Here is a 25,514-nt window from a genome sequence, read left to right on the forward strand (position 1 = left end):
ATGTGTGAACAAAAGACCCTTTTAAGTAGGGAAGACTTTAAACCTATGACTGTGTCAATTGTCAAAGATGAGATATGAGTCCACTCTTTTTTGTGTAGCAATAAAGTGCTTTCAACTCTCAACTTTCAAGTTTCAACTTCACACACAAGCAAAGATATTTGTTGTTTGAAGCTTTAAAAAAAATTATATATATGGGTGTGTTTATTTTATTAATACCAAAATTTGATGCTCAAAAAGGCAAAAAGCATTTCTATGAAACAAAAAAATGAATTGGACTTTTGTGTATCCCTTTTTTATATTACCACTTTTGCTATGGACGTTTGTGCTGTTTTGGAAATGGAGATGGGAATTGGGGAGGTTATAAGTGGAATATCTTGGAAGCCATAATAAATACAATAACGCTGTTACTTTTTCATTCAAGTGGTGTAAATAAACTATGCTTTGGCTATTATCTTATTATTACTAAATATTATAATGGAATTAATAATTTCTAATCTAACTTATTCAGTATCATCTTGAAATGAGTTTCACATTCATGATGAAACTGTTGCTTTGTGTTCTGTTTTAATTAAGGAAATATGCTCATGGTGTTCTTATGTATTTATGCTTTGAATTATCATTTTTATGCATTTTTTATTTTGATTTTATTCTGATTTTGTAATTGTGCAATCTGATTTAGTTTATTCTGATTTTGTAATTATGCATTTATGATATGATTTATGTTAATTTTATACTCTCATGTATTTTAATTTTATTGATATAGGTGTTTTCAAATTACTTCATGGCTAGTAATGCTAGAGAAGACACACAAAGCAATAGTGTTGCTCCAAATGATAATGAAATTGAAGTTCAAAGTAATGCTAATCCAACTTCAGAAACTCCACAAGCAACGGATAATGTCTCAACTCCAGAAGGATCAACTCCTAATAAAGGTGACAATAAAACTCATGTTAAGAGTGCTTATTGGAAGTATTTTGAAAGTTGAAGGTGGATGGAAGGTGAAATGCAAGTTTTGCAAGACTGTGCTTAGTGCAAATCCGAGGAATGGTACCAAGTCATTGAGGAACCATGTGGATCGATATTGTAAGAGAGTAAAGGTGGCAAACTTTAGGCAATCATCAATTGTTGAATCATTGTCAAAACAATCACAAAAGAAAAAAAGTGAATGAAGATGGTTTTGTGTTTGATCCTTCATTTACAAGAAAATATGTCGCTGAAATGATTATTTTGCATGAGTATCCTATGAGTTGTGTGGACCACCATGGATTGAGGCGAGCTTTGGCTTCAATGCAACCAACATTTAAAATGCCTAGTTGAAACACTGTCAGAAAAGACATCTTGAAGATGTATGGGGACGAGAAGCGGAAGTTAACTCTTCAACTAGATGAAAATGATAGTAGAGTTGCAATAACTAGTGATATGTGGACTTCCAACCAAGAAAAAGGATACATGGTTGTCACGGCTCACTATATTGATAGTTCGTGGAAGTTGCATATGCGCCTATTAAGGTACTTTAAACATTTTATAATCTTTTATACATTGTGTTGTTTTCATATATTGAGCTTGGTTAATCTAAAAATGCATGCATGTTTGTTAATCTTTTCATCTTTTGTTATGTTCCTTGTCTCCATACAAGTGAAGTTCTCACTGAAACGTTGATGAAAATATTGTTAGAATGGAACATTGATAGAAAATTGTCCACTATTACATTGGATAACCATTCTACTAATGATGCTATGATAGATGGACTATTGGGGCGTTTAGATTCTTCATTCTTGATGCTGGGGGATAAATTGTTACACATGCGTTGCTATGCTCATATATTGAATTTGATTGTGAAGGATGGCTTAAGTATTGTTAAGAAAAGTATAGAAAAGATTCGTAGTAGTGTATTGTATTGGACTACAACACAGAAAAGGACCGAAACTTTTATGAGTTGGTGTGCTAAAACAGCGATCTCATTTACTAAGAAATTAGTTCTTGATTGCCCAACTAGATGGAACTCAACTTATTTGATGTTAGAAAATGCTTTGTTGTATAAAGCTGTCTTTCCTAGGTTAAGGCAGAAGGAACCCCAATATAAAACTGTGCCAAGTAATGAGGAGTGGGAACTTGCGAAGGAAATATGTGAGATTGAAATTGTTTTATGATGTTACTCAACTATTTTCTGGGTCTAAATTTCAGACTGCTAATCTTTATTTTACTTTGGTTTGTAAAACAAAAGTGTCATTGAATGAATGAAAAATTTCTATTAATCCATTAATTGCTAATATGACATCTAACATGAAGAAGAAATTTGAAAAGTATTAGGATGAAATTCATGGCATTATGGGTGTTGCTGCTGTTTTAGACCCTAAGTACAACATGGTTGGGGTTGAGTTTCAATTTGAAAAAATGTATCCTGATCCAACAGAATGCTCCAAGCAAGTTGATAGAATCCATCAGTTGTGTAATGAGTTGGTTAATGAATACACTCAAAAAATAAATTCTGATGTGTCACATGTCAGTGTTGGTGTTGGTGTTGGTATAAAAGAACTTAATGAAAGTGAAAATGCAAGTTTATTTGGGGGTGATGATTATATGGTGTATCTTAAAAGAAGAAAAATGACAAGGAGTTCATATGTGAATGTTGAGTTTGATCATTATCTTGAGGAGGAAATTCATCCTCCAAATGATCCTAACTTTAATGTTTTGAAATGGTGGAAGAACAATCAGATGAAATTTAAAGTTCTTGCAAAAATAGCTAAGGATATATATGCTATTCCGGTGTCTACTGTTGCCTCTAAATCTGCTTTTAGTACAAGTGATCGTGTGATTTTTCCTCATCGTGCAAAGCTCAAACAAAACATAATTGAAGCTTTGATGTGTGACCAAAGTTGGTTGTGGACACCTTTGGGAAGTAAAGGTGATATATTGATTAATCTTCATTTATGTTAATTTTTTTCATAGTACCGATTAATTTGTTAATTGTTATCTCTTTTAATTTTCAGATTTAAATCTTGATTTGCAAACTTTTAATGATGATGAAGATGTTGAAAGTGAACAAGAATAAGGGTTGAAGATCATTTTATATCTAATATTGTAATTTCTTTATTATGGTGTTAAATTTGTGGTGCTCTAACAATATTTTTTTCTTAATTTCAAGTTATTTTAGCTAATGACATTGTATGAATTTTATGTTTGTATTTTAATTTATCTATGAATTTTAAATTTTTGTCTTAATTTATATATGAATAGGTAAAAATTAAAATATTTAATTTTTATAGGGGCGGGTCGGGGTGGGGCGGGTTCAGGTTCTGTAATTTACTACCTGCGGATAGTGATGGGGCGGGTAGTATATGCATAACAGGATGGCATGGCGGGGTCGTGTAGGGCAAAAACCCGCCCCTACCCGCCCCACTGCCACCCCTAATCACTAATCAATAAAACAATAGAAAACATTCAATAATAATCTACTTTACAAATTAAAACAGCAGCACAGCAAGAGCTAATCACTAATCAATTCAATAAAAAGTTAACAGCAGAAAACATTCCATTAATCATCCAATTTTCTTGATTGATTTCTAAATGGAACATTTTAAAAAAATTAAGATGAAGCACAACTGAGCACTAACCTTCGAGCAGCACGGCGAGCAGAACCGCGATAGAGAAGCGAGCAGCACTACGACCAGAACGGCGAGAGGGACGACAAGCAAAACAACAAGAGGAATGGCGAGCTGGCTAACAACGAACCTGGTTGCGATCTTGAGCGCGAAGGGTGGCAACAGTGAGATAGATGGTGGCGTGATGGAGATTAGGGTTTTCTAAACCTTTCAAGGAAAAGCCACTCAAAACCCTTTCAAAGCAGCGTCGAGGAAGACAATGACCACTGACGGTGATGGTGACGGCAAGCTCGAGGAAGACCACCATAATGAATGATGAAGGTGACGATGAAGGCGATGAAGGCTGGGTGCAATGAAGGGCAGTGATGAAGATGGTTCGAGAATATGAAGCTGGCTGGGTTTGAAAAGATGAAGCTGAACGATGAAGATGGATGAATGATGAAGGCTGAGTTCGAGAAGATGAAGCTGAGCGATGAAGATGGATGAAGCTGACGGTGCCTTTTAGGGTTTGAAAGTGAATTTTAGGGTTAAAAGTGAATTTGATAACAATGTAAAGTTAGTGTGTTGTTGTTATCATTTTTAGGGTTAAATTTGATAACTTAGAAAAAAAGGTTAAGTGTGGGAAAAAATAGGTGGGAAACTAAATTTTAGGGGAGGGAACTCTATCGGCACGTTTTTTTACGGTGCCAAAATAAACACGGTATAGCCACGCTTTTCAAGCGTGCCGGTTTCTCTCTATGGCCACGCTTTTTAAGCGTGACAAAAAAAGGCTGGCCAAATTTTTAATCACTGGCCACCCTCGTAAAAGCGTGCCGATTTCCCTCTATCGCCATGCTTTTCAAGCGTGGCAGTAAAAAAGCGTGGCCAACTTTCAAATAAGTGGGCACCTGGTGCACGAAATTGTGATCATCAACGATGGAGCCAAAAACTTGGTAGCGCTCTCAAACGTGAATCACACTTTGTCACAACTAACCAGCAAGTGCACTGGGTCGTCCAAGTAATACCTTACGTGAGTAAGGATCGATCCCACGGAGATTGTTGGTATGAAGCAAGCTATGGTCATCTTGTAGATCTATGTTAGGCAGATTATAAATGGTTATGGAGGTTTTCGAAAATAAAGATAAATAAAAATAAAATAAAGATAGAGATACTTATGTAATTCATTGGTGGGAATTTCAGATAAGTGTATGGAGCTGCTTTGTTCCTGTTGAATCTCTGCTTTCCTACTGCCTTCATTCAATCCTTCATACTCCTTTCCATGACAAGCTGTATGTAGGGCATCACCGTTGTCAATGGCTACTTCCCATCCTCTCAGTGAAAAAGGTCCAAATGCTCTTGTCACAGCATGGCTAATCATCTGTCGGTTCTCGATCATGTCGGAATAGAATCTATTGATTCTTTTGCGTCTGTCACCACGCCCAACAATCGCGAGTTTGAAGCTCGTCACGTCATTTAATCCCTGAATCCTACTCGGAATACCACAGACAAGGTTTAGACTTTTCGGATCCTCAAGAATGGCCGCCAATAATTCTAGCTTATACCATGAAGATTCTGGTTAAGGAATCCAAGAGATATTCGCTCGTTCTAAGATAGAACGGAAGTGGTTGTCAGTCACGCGTTCATAGGTGAGAATGATGATGAGTGTCACGGATCATCACATTCATCATGTTGAAGTGCAACGAATATCTTAGAACAAGAATAAGCTGAATTGAATAGAAAATAGTAGTAATTGCATTAAAACTCGAGGTACAGTAGAGCTCCACACCCTTAATCTATGGTGTGTAGAAACTCCACCGTTGAAAATACATAAGTGATGGTCTAGGCATGGCCGAGAGGCCAGCCCTCATGAACGTGATCAATAGTCTCCTAAGATGAAGAATAGATTAAAACTGAGACCAAAGATATCTAATACAATAGTAAAAAGTTCTATTTATACTAAACTAGCTACTAGGGTTTACAGAAATAAGTCTAAATGCAGAAATCCACTTCTGGGGGCCCACTTTGGTGTGTGCTTGGGCTGAGCTTGAGTTTTACACATGCAGAGGCTTCTCTTGGAGTTAAACGCCAAGTTGTAACGTGTTTTTAGCATTTAACTCTGGTTTGTGATGTGTTTCTGGCGTTTTACTCCAGAATGCAGCATGGAACTGCAGTTGAATGCCAATTTGCGTCGTCTAAGCTCGAACAAAGTATGGACCATTATATATTGCTGGAAAGCCCTGGATGTCTACTTTCCAACGCCATTAAGAGCACGCCATTTGAAGTTCTGTAGCTCTAGAAAATCTATTTTGAGTGCAGGGAGGTCAGAATCTAACAGCATCAGCAGTCCTTTGTGAGCCTCCTATAAGATTTTTGCTCAGGTCTCTCAATTTCAGCCAGAAAATACCTGAAATCATAGAAAAACACACAAACTCATAGTAAAGTCCAGAAATGTAAATTTTGCATAAAAACTAATGAAAACATCCCTAAAAGTAGCTAGATCCTACTAAAAACTATCTAAAAATAATGCCAAAAAGCGTATAAATTATCCGCTCATCACAACACCAAACTTAAACTGTTGCTTGTCCCCAAGCAATTGAAAATAAAATAGGATAAAAAGAAGAGAATATACTATAAATTCCAAATTATCAATGAATATTAGTTATAATTAGATGAGCGGGACCTGTAGCTTTTTGCTTCTGAACAATTTTGGCGTCTCACTTTATCCTTTGAAGTTTAGAATGATTGGCATCTATAGGAATTCAGAGTTCAGATAGTGTTATTGATTCTCCTAGTTAAGTATGTTAATTCTTGAACACAGCTACTTTTATGAGTCTTAGCCGTGGCCCTAAGCACTTTATTTTCCAGTATTACCTCCGGATACATAAATGCCACAGACACATGACTGGGTGAACCTTTTCAGATTGTGACTCAGCTTTGCTAAAGTCTCCAGTTAGAGGTGTGCAGAGCTCTTAAGCACACTCTTTTTGCTTTGGATCACAACTTTAACCACTCAGTCTCAAGCTTTTCACTTGGACCTGCATGCCACAAGCACATGGTTAGGACAACTTGATTTAGCCACTTAGGCCTGGATTTTATTTTCTTGGGCCCTCCTATCCATTGATGCTCAAAGCCTTGGATCCTTTTTACCCTTGCTTTTTGGTTTTAAGGGCTATTGGCTTTTTCTGCTTGCTTTTTCTTTTTCTTTTATTTTTTCCGCCACTTTTTTTTTCGCAAGCTTTGTTCTTCACTGCTTTTTCTTGCTTCAAGAATCAATTTTTTTATTTTTCAGATCATCAATAATATTTCTCTTTTTTATCATTCTTTCTAGAGCCACCAATTTTAACATTCATAAACAACAAGATAAAAAATATGCACTGTTCAAGCATTCATTCAGAAAACAAAAAGTATTGTCACCACATCAATATAATTAAACTAAATTCAAGGATGAATTCAAAACTCATGTACTTCTTGTTCTTTTGTATTAAAAACATGTTTCATTTAAGAAAGGTGAAGGATTCATGGAATTATTCATAGCTTTAAGACATAGACACTAGACACTAATGATCACATAATAAAGACACAAAACATGAAGCTCAAAAATCGAAAACAGAAAATAAATAGACAAGGAGATTAAGGAATGAGTCCACCTTAGTGTGGGTGGCATCTTCCTCTTGGGGAACCAATGGAGCTCTTGAGCTCCTCTATGTCTCTTCCTTGCCTTTGTTGCTTGATCCCTAGTGATTTTAGTGCTCCTATCCTTAGTTGCTCCCAATAATTGTGTGGAGGAAAATGTATCCCCTGAGGTATCTCAGGAATTTCTTAATGAGGGAATTTCCATGCTCTTGTTGAGGTCCATGAGTGGGCTCTCTTGATGTGCATTCAAATGCTCTACTACTGAACTATGGACCCTTGAGATGAATCTTTTCATCTCCCATGACTCGGAGGTGGAAGCTTTTGTCTTCCCTTTCCTTTTTCTAGAGGTTTCTCCGGCCTTAAGTGCCATAAATGGTTATGAAAAAACAAAAAAGCTATGCTTTTACCACACCAAACTTAGAATGTTGCTCGTCCTCGAGCAAAAGAAAAAAGAATAGATGATGAAGAAGAAGATATGGAGGAGAGGGAGAGTGGTGTAGGTTTCGGCCATGTAGGGTGGGTTTGGGTGGGAAAGAGATTTTGAATTTTGAAGGTAGGTGGGGTTTATGGGGAAGAAAGGATGGATGTGAGTGAGAGGGAGAAAGTAGGTGTGGATGAGAGATTGAGGTGATTGGTGAATGATGTTTGGGGAAGAGTGTTATGAAAAGGTGTGAGAGAGAGGGAGAAGGTAGGTGGGGATCCTATGGGGTCCACAGATTCTGAGGTGATCCTGTGGGGTCTACAGATCTTGAGGTGTCAAGGATTAATCATCCCTGCACCATTTAGGCGTGTAAAATGCCCTCTGCATGTAATCCTGGCATTTAACTCCAGATTGATGCTTGTTTCTGGCGTTAAATGCCATTTCTATGCTTGTTTTGGGCGTTCAACGCCAGTCTGCAGCATGTTTCTGGCGTTAAATGCCAACTTTCCTCAGTGTGCAATCCTGGCATTTAGACGCCAGATTGCTGCATGTTTCTGGCGTTCAACGCCAGATCCATGCTCTGTTCTAGCGTTGAACGCCATCCAGATGTTCCTTACTGGCATTTAAACGCCAGTAAGCCCTTCCTCTAGGGTGTGTTGTTTCTTCTGCTATTTTGATTCTGTTTTTAATTTTAGTATTTGTTTTGTGACTCTACATGATCATAAACCTAATAAAACATAAAAGAACAATAAAAATAAAAATAGAATTAGATAAATAAAAATTGGGTTGCCTCCCAATAAGCGCTTCTTTAATGTCAATAGCTTGACAGTGGGCTCTCATGGAGCCTCACAGATGATCAGGTCAATGTTGTGGACTCCCAACACCAAATTTAGAGTTTGAATGTGGGGGTTCAATACCAAACTTAGAGTTTGGTTGTGGCCTCCCAACACCAAACTTAGAGTTTGATTGTGGGGACTTTATTTAACTCTGTACTGAGAGAAGCTTTTCATGCTTCCTCTCCATGGTTGCAGAAGAAGATCCTTGAGTTTTAAACACAAGGTAGTCCCCATTTAATTGAAGGACTAGTTCTCCTCTGTCAACATCAATCACAGCTCCTGCTATGGTTAGGAAGGGTCTTCCAAGGATGATGCATTCATCCTCCTCCTTCCTAGTGTCTAAGATTATAAAATCAGTAGGGATGTAGAGGCATTTAACCTTCACTAACACGTCCTCTACTAATCCATAAGCTTGTCTTTGTGATCCATCTGCCATCTCTAATGAGAATGTGGCAGGCTGTACCTCAATGATCCCTAGCTTCTCCATTACAGAGAGTGGCATAAGATTTATGCCTGACCCTAGATCACACAGAGCCTTCTTAAAAGTCATGGTGCCTATGGTACAGGATATTAAGAATTTACCAGGATCTTGTTTCTTTTGAGGTAACGTTTGCTGAACCCATATATCTAGTTCACTAATGAGCAAAGGAGGTTCACCTTCCCAAGTCTCATTACCAAATAATTTGGCATTCAGTTTCATGATGGCTCCAAGATATTGAGCAACTTGCTCTCCAGTTACATCTTCATCCTCTTCAGAGGAAGAATAGTCTTCAGAGCTCATGAATGGCAGAAGGAGGTTTAATGGGATCTCTATGATCTCTATATGACCTTCAGATTCCTTTGGGTCCTCAATAAGGAACTCCTTCTTGCTTGAGAGACATCCCATGAGGTCTTCCTCATTGGGATTCACGTCCTCTCCTTCCTCTCTAGGTTTGGCCATGTTAAGTATGTCAATGGCCTTGCACTCTCTTTGTGGATTCTCTTCAGTATTGCTTGGGAGAGTACTAGGAGGAGTTTCAGTGACTTTCTTACTCAGCTGGCCTACTTGTGCCTCCAAATTTCTGATGGAGGACCTTGTTTCACTCATGAAACTTAAAGTGGCCTTAGACAGATCAGAGACTATGTTTGCTAAGTTAGAGGTGCTCTGCTCAGAATTCTCTGTCTGTTACTGAGAAGATGATGGAAAAGGCTTGCTATTACTGAGCCTATTTCTTCCACCATTATTAAAGCCTTGTTGAGGCTTTTGTTGATCATTCCATGAGAAATTTGGATGATTTCTCCATGAAGAATTATAGGTGTTTCCATAAGGTTCACCCATGTAATTTACCTCTGCTATTGCAGGGTTCTCAAGATCATAAGCTTCTTCTTCAGAAGATGCTTCTTTAGTACTATTGGATGTATTTTGCCATCCATTCAGACTTTGAGAAATCATGTTGACTTGCTGAGTCAACATTTCGTTCTGAGCCAATATGGCATTCAGAGCATCAATTTCAAGAACTCCCTTCCTCTGAGGTGTCTCATTACTCACAGAATTCCTCTAAGAAGAGTACATGAACTGGTTATTTGCAACCATGTCAATGAGTTCTTGAGCTTCTGCAGGCGTTTTCTTTAGGTGAATGGATCCACCTGCAGAATGGTCTAGTGACATCTTAGAGAACTCAGATAGACCATAATAGAATATATCCAAAATGGTCCATTCTAAAAGCATGTCAGAAGGACACCTTTTAGTCATCTATTTGTATCTTTCCCAAACTTCATAGAGGGATTCACCTTCTTTTTGTTTGAAGGTCTGAACATCCACTCTAAGCTTGCTCAACTTTTGAGGAGGAAAGAACTTAGCCAAGAAGGTCGTGACCAGCTTATCCCAAGAGTCCAGGCTATCTTTAGGTTGTGAGTCCAACCATGTTCTAGCTCTTTCTCTTACAGCAAAAGAGAAAAGCATGAGCCTGTAGACTTCAGAATCTACTCCATTAGTCTTAATAGTCTCACAGATCTGCAAGAACTCAGTTAAAAACTAATAGGGATCTTCTGATGGAAGTCCATGGAACTTGCAGTTCTGTTGTATTAGAGCAACTAGTTGAGGTTTCAGCTCAAAATTGTTTGCTCCAATGATAGGGATTGAGATGCTTCTTCCATCAAACTTGGAAGTAGGAGTAGTATAGTCACCAAGCATCCTCCTTGCATTATTGTTGTTGGGTTTGGCTGCCATATCCTTTTCTTGTTCGAAAATTTCAGTAAGGTTGTCTCTGGATTGTTGTATTTTAGCTTCTCTCAGTTTCCTCTTCAGAGTCCTTTCAGGTTCAGGATCAGCTTCAACAAGAATGCCTTTTTCCTTGTTCCTGCTCATATGAAAAAGAAGAGAATAGAAAAGAAAGAGGAATCCTCTATGTCACAGTATAAAGATTCCTTTATGTTAGTAGAAGAAGAAAGGAATAGAGGAAGGAAAAGAGTTAAGAATCCAAACACAAAGGGGAAGATAGGTTCGAATTCTTGAGATGAAAAGAAGTGTTAGTAAATAAATAAATAAATAGAAGAAGATGAGAGAGGGAGAAATTCGAAAATAAATTTTGAAAAAGGGTTAGTGATTTTCGAAAATTAAGAGAAGAAAAACAATTAAAATTAAAATTTGAAACAATTAGTTAATTAAAAAAATTTTGAAAAAGAGGGAGGTAATTTTCGAAAATTAGAGAGAGGAATGTAGTTAGGTGATTTTGAAAAAGATAAGAAACAAACAAAAAGTCAATTAGTTAGTTGAAAAATATTTGAAAATCAATTTTTAAAAGATAAAAAGTTAGAAAAGATATTTTGAAATCAATTTTGAAAAAAGATATTATTTGAAAAAGATATTTTGGAAAAGATTTGATTTTTAAAATTAAAATTGATTACTTGACTAACAAGAAACTAAAAGATATGACTCTAGAATTTAAAGATTGAACCTTTCTTAACAAAAAAGTAACAAACTTAAAATTTTTGAATCAATCACATTAATTGTTAGTAAAGTTTTCGAAATTTTGAAATAAAGATAAGAAAAAAATTTTGAAAATAAATTTTAAAAATTTTCGAAAATAATAAAAAAAATTATAAAGATTTGATTTTTGAAGAAGATTTTGAAAAGATAGGATTTTAAAAATTGAAAATTTGACTTGACTTATAAGCAATAGCTAAGTTTTAAAAATTTTTGACTAAGTCAACTCAAATTTTCGAAAATTATGAGCAAAATAAGGAAAAGATATTTATTTTGAATTTTAAATTTTTAATGACGAGAGAGAAAAACATAAAAATGACTCACAACAGGAAAATTATGAATCAAAACACATGATGCATGCAAGAACACTATGAATGTCAAGATGAACACCAATAACACTTTGAAGATCAAGATGAACATCAAGACTTATTTTTGAAAAATTTTCAAGAAAAGAAAAACATGCAAGACACCAAACTTAGAAATTTTTCATGTTTAGACACTATGAATGCAAGAATGAATATAAAAAACAACAAAAGACACAAAACAAGAAGACATAAAGATCAAACAAGAGGACTTATCAAGAACAACTTGAAGATCATGAAGAACACCATGCATGAAATTTTCGAAAAATGCATAAAATTTTAAAAACATGCAATTGACACCAAACTTAAAAATTGACTCAAGACTCAAACAAGAAACACAAAATATTTTTTGTTTTTATGATTTTATTATTTTTTTGTATTTTATTTTATTTTTTTTGAAAATTATTTTTTTTTGAAAAACGAAAACAAAGAAAAAATTTTTGAAAGATTTTTGAAAACTTTTTGAAAAGAAAATTACCTAATCTGAGCAACAAGATGAACCGTCAGTTGTCCAAACTCGAACAATCCCCGGCAACGGCGCCAAAAACTTGGTGCACAAAATTGTGATCATCAACAATGGTGCCAAAAACTTGGTAGCACTCTCAAACGTGAATCACACTTTGTCACAACTCCGCACAACTAACCAGCAAGTGCACTGGGTCGTCCAAGTAATACCTTACGTGAGTTAGGGTCGATCTCACGGAGATTGTTGGTATGAAGCAAGCTTTGGTCATCTTGTAGATCTCAGTTAGGTAGATTATAAATGGTTATGGAGGTTTTCGAAAATAAAGATAAATAAAAATAAAATAAAGATAGAGATACTTATGTAATTCATTGGTGGAAATTTCAGATAAGTGTATGGAGCTGCTTTGTCCCTGTTGAATCTCTACTTTCCTACTGCCTTCTTTCAATCCTTCATACTCCTTTCCATGGCAAGCTGTATGTAGGGCATCACTGTTGTCAATGGCTACTTCCCACCCTCTCAGTGAAAAATGTCAAAATGCTCTTGTCGCAGCACGGCTAATCATCTGTCGATTTTCGATCATGTCGGAATAGAATCCGTTGATTCTTTTACGTCTGTCACCACGCCCAACAATCGCAAGTTTGAAGCTCGTCACAGTCATTCAATCCCTGAATCCTACTCGGAATACCACAGACAATGTCTAAACTTTTCGGATCCTCAAGAATGGTCGCCAATAATTCTAGCTTATACCACGAAGATTCTGGTTAAGGAATCCAAGAGATATTCGCTCGTTTTAAGGTAGAACGGAAGTGGTTGTCAGTCACGCGTTCATAGGTGAGAATGATGATGAGTGTCACGGATCATCACATTCATCATGTTGAAGTGCAACGAATATCTTAGAACAAGAATAAGCTGAATTGAATAGAAAATAGTAGTAATTGCATTAAAACTCGAGGTACAGCAGAGCTCCACACCCTTAATCTATGGTGTGTAGAAACTCCACCGTTGAAAATACATAAGAGATGGTCCAGGCATGGCCGAGAGGCCAGCCCCCATGAACGTGATCAATAGTCTCCTAAGATGAAGAATAGATTAAAACTGAGACCAAAGATGTCTAATACAATAGTAAAAAGTTCTATTTATATTAAACTAGCTACTAGGGTTTACAGAAATAAGTCTAAATGCAGAAATCTACTTTCGGGGCCCACTTTGGTGTGTGCTTGGGCTGAGCTTGAGCTTTACACGTGCAGAGGCTTCTCTTGGAGTTAAACGCCAAGTTGTAACGTGTTTCTGGCGTTTTACTCCAGAATGCAGCATGGAACTGGCGTTGAACGCCAGTTTGTGTCATCTAAGCTCGAACAAAGTATGGATCATTATATATTGCTGGAAATCCCCGGATGTCTACTTTCCAACGCCGTTGAGAGCGCGCCATTTGGAGTTTTGTAGCTCCAGAAAATCTATTTCGAATGCAGGGAGGTCAGAATCCAATAGCATCAGCAGTCCTTTGTCAGCCTCCTATCAGATTTTTGCTAAGGTCCCTCAATTTCAGCCAGAAAATACCTGAAATCAAAGAAAAACACACAAACTCATAGTAAAGTCAAGAAATGTAAATTTTGCATAAAAACTAATGAAAACATCCCTAAAAGTAGCTAGATCCTACTAAAAACTATCTAAAAATAATGCCAAAAAGCGTATAAATTATCCGCTCATCAGGTACCCTCGTAAAAGCGTGCCGATTTCCTTCTTTGGCCACGCTTTTCAAGTGTAGCAAAAAAAACGTGGCCAAATCACAAATTAGTGGCCACCCTCGCAAAAGCGTGGCCATAGACCACTTTTGGGCACGCTTTAAAGGCGTCGTAAGAAAAAAGTGAAAAAGCGTGGCCATAGACCACTTTTGGGCACGCTTTAAAAGCGTGGTAAGAAAAAAGTGTGCCGACAGGCCTTTTTTCTTGTAGTGACGTAATATAATATAAGGACCAAACAAGTTAAAGCATAATCATTGATGAGCGGATAATTTGTACGCTTTTTGGCATTGTTTTTAGTATGTTTTTAGTATGTTCTAGTTAGTTTTTAGTATATTTTTATTAGTTTTTAGTTAAAATTCACTTTTCTGGACTTTACTATGAGTTTGTGTGTTTTTCTGTGATTTTAGGTATTTTCTGGCTGAAATTGAGGGACCTGAGCAAAAATCTGATTCAGAGACTAAAAAGGACTGCAGATGCTGTTGGATTCTGACCTCCCTGCACTCGAAGTGGATTTTCTGGAGCTACAGAAGCCCAATTGGCGCGCTCTCAACGGCTTTCGAAAGTAGACATCCTGGGCTTTCCAGCAATATATAATAGTCCATACTTTGCTCAAGATTTGATGGCCCAAACCGGCGTTCAAAGTCACCTTCAGAATTCCCAGCGTTAAACGCCGGAACTGGCACAAGGATGGGAGTTAAACGCCCAAACTGGCACAAAAGCTGGCGTTTAACTCCAAGAGAAGTCTCTACACGAAAATGCTTCAATGCTCAGCCCAAGCACACACCAAGTGGGCCCGGAAGTGGATTTTTATGTCATTTACTCATCTTTGTAAACCTTAGGCTACTAGTTCTCTATAAGTAGGACCTTTTACTATTGTATTTTCATCTTTGAACGTCTAGTTCTTAGATCATCTTGGTTCTTCTGGTTCCCTCTCTGGGGCCGAAGCCAATGATCACACTATCACTTATGTATTTTCAATGGTGGAGTTTCTACACACCATAGATTAAGGTGATGATCCGTGACACTCATCATCATTCTCACCTATGAACGTGTGCCTGACAACCACCTCCGTTCTACCTTAGATTGGGTGGATATCTCTTGGATTCTTTAACCGGAATCTTCGTGGTATAAGCTAGAATTGATGGCGACATTCAAGAGAATCCGGAAGGTCTAAACCTTGTCTGTGGTATTCTGAGTAGGATTCAATGATTGAATGACTGTGACGAGCTTCAAACTCCTGAGGGCTGGGCGTTAGTGACAGACGCAAAAGAATCACTGGATTCTATTCCGACCTGATTGAGAACCGACAAATGGATAGCCGTGCCGTGACAGGGTGCGTTGAACATTTCCACTGAGAGGATGGGAGGTAGCCACTGACAACGGTGAAACCCTTGCATACAGCTTGCCATGGAGAGGAGTAAGAAGGATTGGATGAAGACAGTAGGAAAGCAAAGAGACGGAAGGGACCAAGCATCTTCGTACGCTTATCTGAAATTCCTACCAATGAATTACATAAGTATCTCTATCTTTATCTTTATGTTTTATTCATCATCCATAATCATTTGAGTTTGCCTGACTAAGATTTACAAGGTGACCATAGCTTGCTTCATACCAACAATCTCTGTGGGATCGACCCTTACTCGCGTAAGGTTTATTACTTGGACGACCCAGTACACTTGCTGGTTAGTTGTGCGAAGTTGTAGTGATCACAATTTCGTCCACCAAGTTTTTGGCGCCGTTGCCGGGGATTGTTCGAGTATGGACAACTGACGGTTCATCTTGTTGCTTAGATTAGGTATTTTTTTTCAGAGTTCTTAAGAATGAATTCTAGTATTTCAAGGTGATGTTCCTATCATCACCAAAGCTGATTGATTTTCATCAATTTAGCTCTTGAATGCAATGTCCTGCTGAAGCTTGGCTAGCCATGTCTAATTCCTTTAGACTGAAGCTTTAGGCTAACATTGCATGATTCCTGGAATTCTCATTAAGAATTTTGATATCTTTATTTTCTTTTCCACTTAATTTTCGAAAAAAAAAATTTACAAAATCATAAAAACCAAAAAAATATTTTATGTTTCCTATTGAGACTCTAATCTCATGTTAAGTTTGGTGTCAATTGCATGTTCCTATTCTTTTTGCATACATGCATGTGTCTTCATTAATCTTCAAGTTGTTCTTGATGATTTCATTGCTCTGATCTTTGAATTCTATTGACTTGAGTGTTTATGTGTCTCATATGCATTATCATTTGGTTAGTGTCAGTAGTTTACAAACTGCTAAGTTTGGTGTCTTGCATGCATTGTTATTTGATTTTAGTTACATTTTGATTATTAAAAATCCAAAACTATTTTTAATTTGTGTCTTTTCAAGTCAATAATACAGAGAATTGAAGATTCAGAACATACAGCAGAGGAATTATACAGAAAAAGCTGGGCGTTCAAAACGCCTAGTAAGGAAGGCAAACTGGCGTTTAAACGCCAGCCAGGGTACCTGGCTGGGCGTTTAACGCCCAAAAGGGTAGTGATTTGGGCGTTAAACGCCAGAATGTGCACCATTCTGGGTGTTTAACGCCAGGATGGCACAAGAGGGAAGATTCTGTTTTCAAATCAATTTTTTTTTTTAGTTTTCAAAGTTTTTCAAAATCAAATCTTTTTCAAATCATATCTTTTCAATCAAATCTTTTTCAAAATCAATTTCTTTCTATTTTCAAGGATACTTGCTATCAATTAATGATTTGATTCAACATTCCAAGTATGTTGCCTTTTCTGTTGAGAAAGGTTTAATTTTTGAATCATATCTTTTCTTGATAGCCAAGTCATTAATTTTCAAAATCTTTTTCAAAAATCACTTGATTTCTTTCCCACTTTTATTTTCGAAAATCAATTAGTGTTTTTCAAAATGTTTTCAAAATCTTTTACTTAATTTTCGAAAATTACTTCCCCTCTTCTCACATCCTTCTATTTATGGACTAACACTATTCCTCAATGAATAATTCGAACCCTATCTCTCTTGATAAGTTCGAATTCTTCTACTTCTGCCTTCCATTTTTCTTTTCCTCTGACACCTCAAGGAATCTCTATACTGTGACATAGAGGATTCCACATATTTCCTTGTTCTCTTCTCTTTCATATGAGCAGAAGCAAAGATAAAAGCATTCTTGTTGAGGCTGATCCTGAACCTGAAAGGACCTTGAAGCGAAAGCTAAGAGAAGCTAAGGCACAATTCTCTGTAGAGGACCTAACAGAAATCTTCAAAGAAGAAGAACACATGGCAGCCGAAAACAACAACAATGCCAACAATGCAAGGAAGGTGCTGGGTGACTTTACTGCACCTACTCTCGACTTCTATGGGAGAAGCATCTCTATCCCTGCCATTGGAGCAAACAACTTTGAGCTTAAGCCTCAATTAGTTTCTCTAATGCAACAGAATTGCAAATTCCATGGACTTCCATTGGAAGATCCTCATCAGTTTTTAGCTGAATTCTTGCAAATCTGTGACACTGTCAAGACCAATGGGGTTGACCCTGAGGTCTACAGACTTATGCTATTCCCTTTTGCTGTAAGAGACAGAGCTAGGACATGGTTAGACTCACAACCTAAAGAAAGCCTGAACTCTTGGGAAAAGCTAGTCAATGCCTTCTTGGCAAAGTTCTTTCCACCTCAAAAATTGAGTAAGCTTAGAGTGGAAGTCCAAACCTTTAGACAGAAGGAAGGAGAATCCCTCTATGAAGCTTGGGAAAGATACAAACAATTAATCAAAAAGTGTCCCTCTGACATGCTTTCTGAATGGAGCATCATAGGTATTTTCTATGATGGTCTCTCTGAACTGTCCAGGATGTCTTTGGATAGCTCTGCTGGAGGATCTCTTCATCTGAAGAAGACGCCTATAGAAGCTCAAGAACTAATTGAAATGGTTGCAAATAACCAATTCATGTACATTTCTGAAAGGAATCCTGTGAACAATGGGACTAATCAGAAGAAAGGAGTTCTTGAGATTGATACTCTGAATGCCATATTGGCTCAGAACAAAATATTGACTCAGCAAGTCAATATGATTTCTCAAAGTCTGTCTGGAATGCAAAATGCACCAAGCAGTACTAAGGAGGCTTCATCTGAAGAAGAAGCTTATGATCCTGAGAACCCTTCAATGGAAGAGGTGAATTACATGGGAGAACCCTATGAAAACACCTATAATCCTTCATGGAGAAATCATCCAAATCTCTCATGGAAGGATCAACAGAGACCTCAACAAGGTTTCAACAACAATAATAGTGGAAGAAACAGGTTTAGCAACGGTAAGCCTTTTCCATCATCCTCTCAGCAACAGACAGAGAGTTCTAAGCAGAACACCTCTGACTTAGCAACCATGGTCTCTGACCTAATCAAAACCACTCAAAGTTTCATGATTGAAACAAGGTCCTCCATTAGAAATTTGGAGGCACAAGTGGGACAGCTGAGTAAGAAAGTTACTGAACTCCCTCCTAGTACTCTTCCAAGCAATACAGAAGAAAACCCAAAAGGAGAGTGCAAAGCCATCAACATGGCCGAATTAGGAGAGGAGGAAGAGGCAGTGAACGCCACTGAGGAAGACCTCAATAGACGTCCACTGGCCTCCAATGAGTTCCCCAATGAGGAACCATGGGAATCTGAGGCTCAAAATGAGACCATAGAGATTCCATTGGACTTACTTCTGCCATTCATGAGCTCTGATGAGTATTCTTCCTCTGAAGAGGATGAGTATGTCACTGAAGAGCTAGTTGCTAAATACCTTGGAGCAATCATGAAGCTAAATGACAAGTTATTTGGTAATGAGACTTGGGAGGATGAACCCCCTTTGCTCACCAAAGAACTGGATGACTTGTCTAGGCAGAAATTACCTCAAAAGAGACAGGATCCTGGGAAGTTTTCAATACCTTGTACCATAGGCACCATGACCTTCAAGAAGGCCTTGTGTGACCTAGGGTCAAGTGTAAATCTCATGCCTCTCTCTGTAATGGAGAAGTTAGGGATCTTTGAGGTGCAAGCTGCAAAAATCTCACTAGAGATGGCAGACAACTCAAGAAAACAAGCTTATGGACTTGTAGAGGATGTTCTGGTAAAAGTTGAAGACCATTACATTCCTGCTGATTTCATAGTCCTAGAGACTGGGAAGTGCATGGATGAATCCATCATCCTTGGCAGACCCTTCCTAGCCACAGCAAAGGCTGTGATTGATGTTGATAGAGGAGAATTGATCATTCAAGTGAATGAAGAATCCTTTATGTTTAAGGCTCAAGGATATCCCTCTGTCACCATGGAGAGGAAGCATGAAGAGCTTCTCTCAAAACAGAGCCAAACAGAGCCCCCACAGTCAAACTCTAAGTTTGGTGTTGGGAGGCCACAACCAAATTCTAAGTTTGGTGTTGAACCCCCACATTCAAACTCTAAGTTTAGTGTTGGGAGGTTCCAACATTGCTCTGAGCATCCCTGAGGCTCCATGAGAGCCCTCTGTCAAGCAACTGACATTAAAGAAGCGCTTGTTGGGAGGCAACCCAATGTTATATTTTATCTATTTTCCTTTGTTATTTTATGTTTTCTGTAGGTTGATGATCATGAGAAGTCACAAAATCAATTGAAAAAGCAAAAACAGAATGAAAAACAGAAAGAAAAATAGCACACCCTGGAAGAAGATCTTGCTGGCGTTTAAACGCCAGTAAGGCTAGCAGATGGGCGTTTAACGCCCAGTCTGGCACCATTATGGGCGTTTAACGCCAGAAAGGGGCACCAGACTGGCGTTAAACGCCAGTAAAGGGCAAGAACTTGGCGTTAAACGCCAGAAAGGGGCACCAGCCCGGCGTTTAACGCCAGAATTGGCACAAAGAGCATTTTTGCTCGCCACTTGGTGCAGGGATGACTTTTCCTTGACACCTCAGGATCTGTGGACCCCACAGGATCCCCACCTACCCCACCACTCTCTCTCTCTTCTTCACCCATTCACCAATCACCTCATCACCTCTTCCCCAAAAAACCCTTCACCTATCAAATCCCATCTTTCTCTTCACCACTCACATCCATCCTTTATAAAACCCCACCTACCTCACCATTCAAATTCAAAACACTTTCCCTCCCAAACCCACCCTCCCATAGCCGAACCATAACCCTCCCCCCACCCCTATATAAACCCATCTTCACTCCCTCATTTTCACACAACCTAAACACTCTTTCTCTCCCTTTGGCCGAACCACAAGGCCATTTAAATCTCCTCTATTTCTTCTTCTTCTACTCTCTTCTTTCTTCTTTTGCTCGAGAACGAGCAAACCTTTTAAGTTTGGTGTGGTAAAAGCATTGCTTTTTATTTTTCCATAACCATTTATGGCATCCAAGGCCGGAGAAACCTCTAGAAAGAGGAAAGGGAAGGCAAAAGCTTCCACCTCCGAGTCATGGAAGATGGAGAGATTCATCTCAAGGGTGCATCAAGACCACTTCTATGAAGTTGTGGCCTTGAAGAAGGTGATCCCCGAGGTCCCTTTTAAACTCAAAAAGAGTGAATATCCGGAGATCCGACATGAGATCCGAAGAAGAGGTTGGGAAGTTCTTACCAACCCCATTCAACAAGTCGGAATATTAATGGTTTAAGAGTTCTATGCCAATGCATGGATCACCAAGAACCATGACCAAAGCGTGAACCCGGACCCAAAGAATTAGCTTACTATGGTTCGGGGGAAATACTTGGATTTTAGTCCGAAAAATGTAAGGTTGGCATTCAACTTGCCCATGATGCAAGGAGATGAACATCCTTACACTAGAAGGGTCAACTTTGATCAAAGGTTGGACCAAGTCCTCATAGACATCTGTGAAGAGGGCGCCCAATGGAAGAGAGATTCAAGAGGGAAGCCGGTTCAATTGAGAAGGCATGACCTCAAGCCCATGGCTAGAGGATGGTTGGAGTTTATCCAACGCTCAATCATTCCCACTAGCAACCGGTCCGAAGTTACTATAGACCGGGCTATCATGATTCATAGCATCATGATTGGAGAAGAAATAGAAGTTCATGAGGTTATATCCCAAGAACTTTATAAGGTGGCGGACAAGTCTTCTACCTTGGTAAGGTTAGCCTTTCCTCATCTCATTTTTCACCTCTGTTATTCAGTTGGAGTTGACATAGAGGGAGACATCCCCATTGATGAGGACAAGCCCATCACTAAGAAGAAGATGGAGCAAACAAGAGATCCCTCTCATCATCAAATCTCTGAGATGCCTCAAGGGATGCACTTTCCTCCACAACACTATTGGGAGCAACTGAACACCTCCCTAGGAGAATTGAGTTCCAACATGGGACAACTAAGGGTGGAGCACCAAGAACATTCCATTCTCCTCCATGAAATTAGAGAAGATCAAAGAATCATGAGAGAGGAGCAACAAAGACAAGGAAGAGACATTGAGGAGCTCAAGCACTCCATGGGATCTTCAAGAGGAAGAACAAGCCGCCATCACTAAGGTGGACCCGTTCTTTAATTTCCTTGTTCTTTATTTTCCTGTTTTTCGAATTTTAGTGCTTATGTTTATCCATGTTTGTGTCTTGTGATCATTAGTGTCTTAGTGTCTATGCCTTAAAGTTATGAATGTCCTATAAATCCATCACCTTTCTTGAATGAAAAATGTTCTTAATTGAAGAAGAAAAGAATTGCATGAATTTTGAATTTTATAACAGATTAATTATTTTGATGTGGTGGCAATACTTTTGTTTTCTGAATGTATGCTTAAACAGTGCATATGTCTTTTGAATTTGTGGTTCATGAATGTTGGCTCTTGAAAGAATGATGAAAAAGGAGACATGTTACTGAGGATCTGAAAAATCATAAAAATGATTCTTGAAGCAAGAAAAAGCAGTGAATACAAAAAAAAAAGAAGGAGAAAAACGAAAAAAAAAGGGAGAAAAGAAAACGAAAAAAAAAGATGATCTAGAAAGAAATAAAGTTGTGATCCAAGGCAAAAAGAGTGTGCTTAAGAACCCTGGACACCTCTAGTTGGGGACTCTAGCAAAGCTGAGTCACAATCTGAAAAGGTTCACCCAATTATGTGTCTGTGGCATGTATGTATCCGGTGGTAATACTGGAAGACAGAGTGCTTTGGGCCACGGCCAAGACTCAATAAGTAGCTGTGTTCAAGAATCATCATACTTAACTAGGAGAATCAATAACACTATCTGGATTCTGAGTTCCTAAAGAAGCCAATCATTCTGAATTTCAAAGGATAGAGTGAGATGCCAAAACTGTTCAGAGGCAAAAAGCTAAAAGCCCCGCTCATCTAATTAATACTGATCTTCATAGATGTTTTTGGAATTCATTGCATATTCTCTTCTTTTTATCTTATTTGATTTTCAGTTGCTTGAGGACAAGCAACAATTTAAGTTTGGTGTTGTGATGAGCGGATAATTTGTACGCTTTTTGGCATTGTTTTTAGTATGTTTTTAGTATGTTCTAGTTAGTTTTTAGTATATTTTTATTAGTTTTTAGTTAAAATTCACTTTTCTGGACTTTACTATGAGTTTGTGTGTTTTTCTGTGATTTCAGGTATTTTCTGGCTGAAATTGAGGGACCTGAGCAAAAATCTGATTCAGAGACTAAAAAGGACTGCAGATGCTGTTGGATTCTGACCTCCCTGCACTCGAAGTGGATTTTCTGGAGCTACAGAAGCCCAATTGGCGCGCTCTCAACGGCTTTCGAAAGTAGACATCCTGGGCTTTCCAGCAATATATAATAGTCCATACTTTGCCCAAGATTTGATGGCCCAAACCGGCGTTCAAAGTCACCTTCAGAATTCCCAGCGTTAAACGCCGGAACTGGCACAAGGATGGGAGTTAAACGCCCAAACTGGCACAAAAGCTGGCGTTTAACTCCAAGAGAAGTCTCTACACGAAAATGCTTCAATGCTCAGCCCAAGCACACACCAAGTGGGCCCGGAAGTGGATTTTTATGTCATTTACTCATCTTTGTAAACCTTAGGCTACTAGTTCTCTATAAGTAGGACCTTTTACTATTGTATTTTCATCTTTGGACGTCTAGTTCTTAGATCATCTTGGTTCTTCTGGTTCCCTCTCTGGGGCCGAAGCCAATGATCACACTATCACTTATGTATTTTCAACGGTGGAGTTTCTACACACCATAGATTAAGTTGATGATCCGTGACACTCATCATCATTCTCACCTATGAACGTGTGCCTGACAACTACCTCCGTTCTACCTTAGATTGGGTGGATATCTCTTGGATTCTTTAACCGGAATCTTCGTGGTATAAGCTAGAATTGATGGCGGCATTCAAGAGAATCCGGAAGGTCTAAACCTTGTCTGTGGTATTCTGAGTAGGATTCAATGATTGAATGACTGTGACGAGCTTCAAACTCCTGAGGGCTGGGCGTTAGTGACAGACGCAAAAGAATCACTGGATTCTATTCCGACCTGATTGAGAACCGACAGATGGATAGCCGTGCCGTGACAGGGTGCGTTGAACATTTCCACTGAGAGGATGGGAGGTAGCCACTGACAACGGTGAAACCCTTGCATACAGCTTGCCATGGAAAGGAGTAAGAAGGATTGGATGAAGACAGTAGGAAAGCAGAGAGACGGAAGGGACCAAGCATCTTCATACGCTTATCTGAAATTCCTACCAATGAATTACATAAGTATCTCTATCTTTATCTTTATGTTTTATTCATCATCCATAATCATTTGAGTTTGCCTGACTAAGATTTACAAGGTGACCATAACTTGCTTCATACCAACAATCTCTGTGGGATCGACCCTTACTCGCGTAAGGTTTATTACTTGGACGACCCAGTACACTTGCTGGTTAGTTGTGCGAAGTTGTAGTGATCACAATTTCGTCCACCAATCATCTTTCTCAATCTTAATAGGTTAATAACATTTATCAACAACCAAATTATCATGAAACATAAGGACAATAAAAGAATGAATAAAAAATTAAAATATACCAGAGAAAGGTCAGAAATAGTATCTTTCAATATAAGTTTTTTTTCCAATGTAATATGGTGACCCTCATCATGTGCAACTGTATTTATCTGCAAGTAAATAAAATTTTAAGGGCTTCAATATATTAGGAAGCAACCACTACTCTTTTGATTACCTACTTAAGAATTTTACCTTTGATACCCTCAGCTGCCATAACGTACACAAACATGGCATTCATGCCAATCCATTTCAAAGGCATGAACTATAGTTTCAAGCTCCAAATATCAACATGCAATGCAATGATCCAATGTACAAGATTTATCTATCACTATCATGATACAATGGCAACTAGAACGTTCATAGTATATAATAATATCATTGTATAGAAGGCTGAAAATACTAATGTTGCTGCTCCAGATGTTTATCAAACATAGCTTAGTGTATATCGTGTCTTATTCAAAGGAATGGCTGCGGCACACAAAGAAGTAACATGTGAGTGGTTAGAATATATAATAAAGATATTCCAGCTAAACACTTGGTTAATTAGAGTTCACCATCAGTGAAGTGAAGAATAAGTCCCGAAGTAAGAAGAGATAAACCCAGGAGAATCTAGTGTTTCAATCTTAAAGGATGGTCCTATGGAAAAAAATCACATAACTGGAAGAGTAAGCACAAGTTGTAGAGATGTGAAAATCAAAGATTATTAGATAATCGCTTTGATTCAAAGGCTTCATCACCTGCATGTGTATGAGTACATGTCCAAAATGCAATCCAATAATTATGGATAGAATAGTTGATATTGAGCTACAATTGCATATCATAATTATATTACATGTCATCAAAACTCAAACTATGTAAAGACATTTTCAATTACAAACCTTATAATTCCTTCTGGCTCAAAAGGAGCATAACACTATAAGGGAGCATTTTTCCTAAATGGCCCTTCGAAAGGTGATTTTTCGGTGCAAGCCTGAGAAAAAGGCAATAAGCCTTAGAATTCTCTTACAAGCTAGATGCTTATACATGTGGTTGATTCCAATCACCTCTCTGTCTATGTATCCCACAACATTACAAGGGGTATCTAATTTCCCTCTGACTCCACATTTCACCTAAATTTAAAGCGCACCTTAGTGGAGAAGCCAAGGAGAACCTGAAATTCAACAGAAAATCAATCAAGCCAGCCCAAACGAATTGAAATTCCAGGCCAAAGAATCATAATAGTATGCTTAATTACCTATGAACTAAGATAAATGCTCATAAGAGAATCCTATTTTTAATCTAAATTAACCTAATCAGCAAAAACTAATTTGACTAAATAAAATTGCTAAGTAAGAATTAAACCCTAAATAAACTGTAATGAATTAAAATGGAGAATATCAAAATGAGATTTTGCAAAAAATTGAAAGCTGAAGAATAGAAAAATAAGAAGGCAGGGGGAGGAGGTTGCAGTTGCACTATAGTGTCGCCGGAGCAATAGAGCAGTGGTGCACGAATCTCCACACTTTCGTACAGCTGTACCAGCAAGTGCACTGAGTCATCCAAGTAATACCTGAGCAAGTCAG

The 25,514-nt window shown here is 38.1% G+C and overlaps 1 protein-coding gene and 1 non-coding gene across 2 annotated transcripts in view; one reads left to right on the forward strand and one right to left on the reverse strand.

The window, feature by feature from the left end:
* LOC112716128 (uncharacterized) overlaps positions 1-25,514 on the forward strand; it is a 274,079-nt gene that overhangs the window by 29,156 nt on the left and 219,409 nt on the right. The window lies entirely within an intron of this gene.
* Positions 17,679-17,786, reverse strand: LOC112718564 (small nucleolar RNA R71). The gene has a single exon (XR_003160898.1). It is a non-coding gene; the product is annotated as a small nucleolar RNA R71 (small nucleolar RNA).

The sequence above is a fragment of the Arachis hypogaea genome, chromosome 10, assembly GCF_003086295.3.
Source record: "Arachis hypogaea cultivar Tifrunner chromosome 10, arahy.Tifrunner.gnm2.J5K5, whole genome shotgun sequence".
NCBI classification, from domain to species: Eukaryota; Viridiplantae; Streptophyta; class Magnoliopsida; order Fabales; family Fabaceae; genus Arachis; species Arachis hypogaea.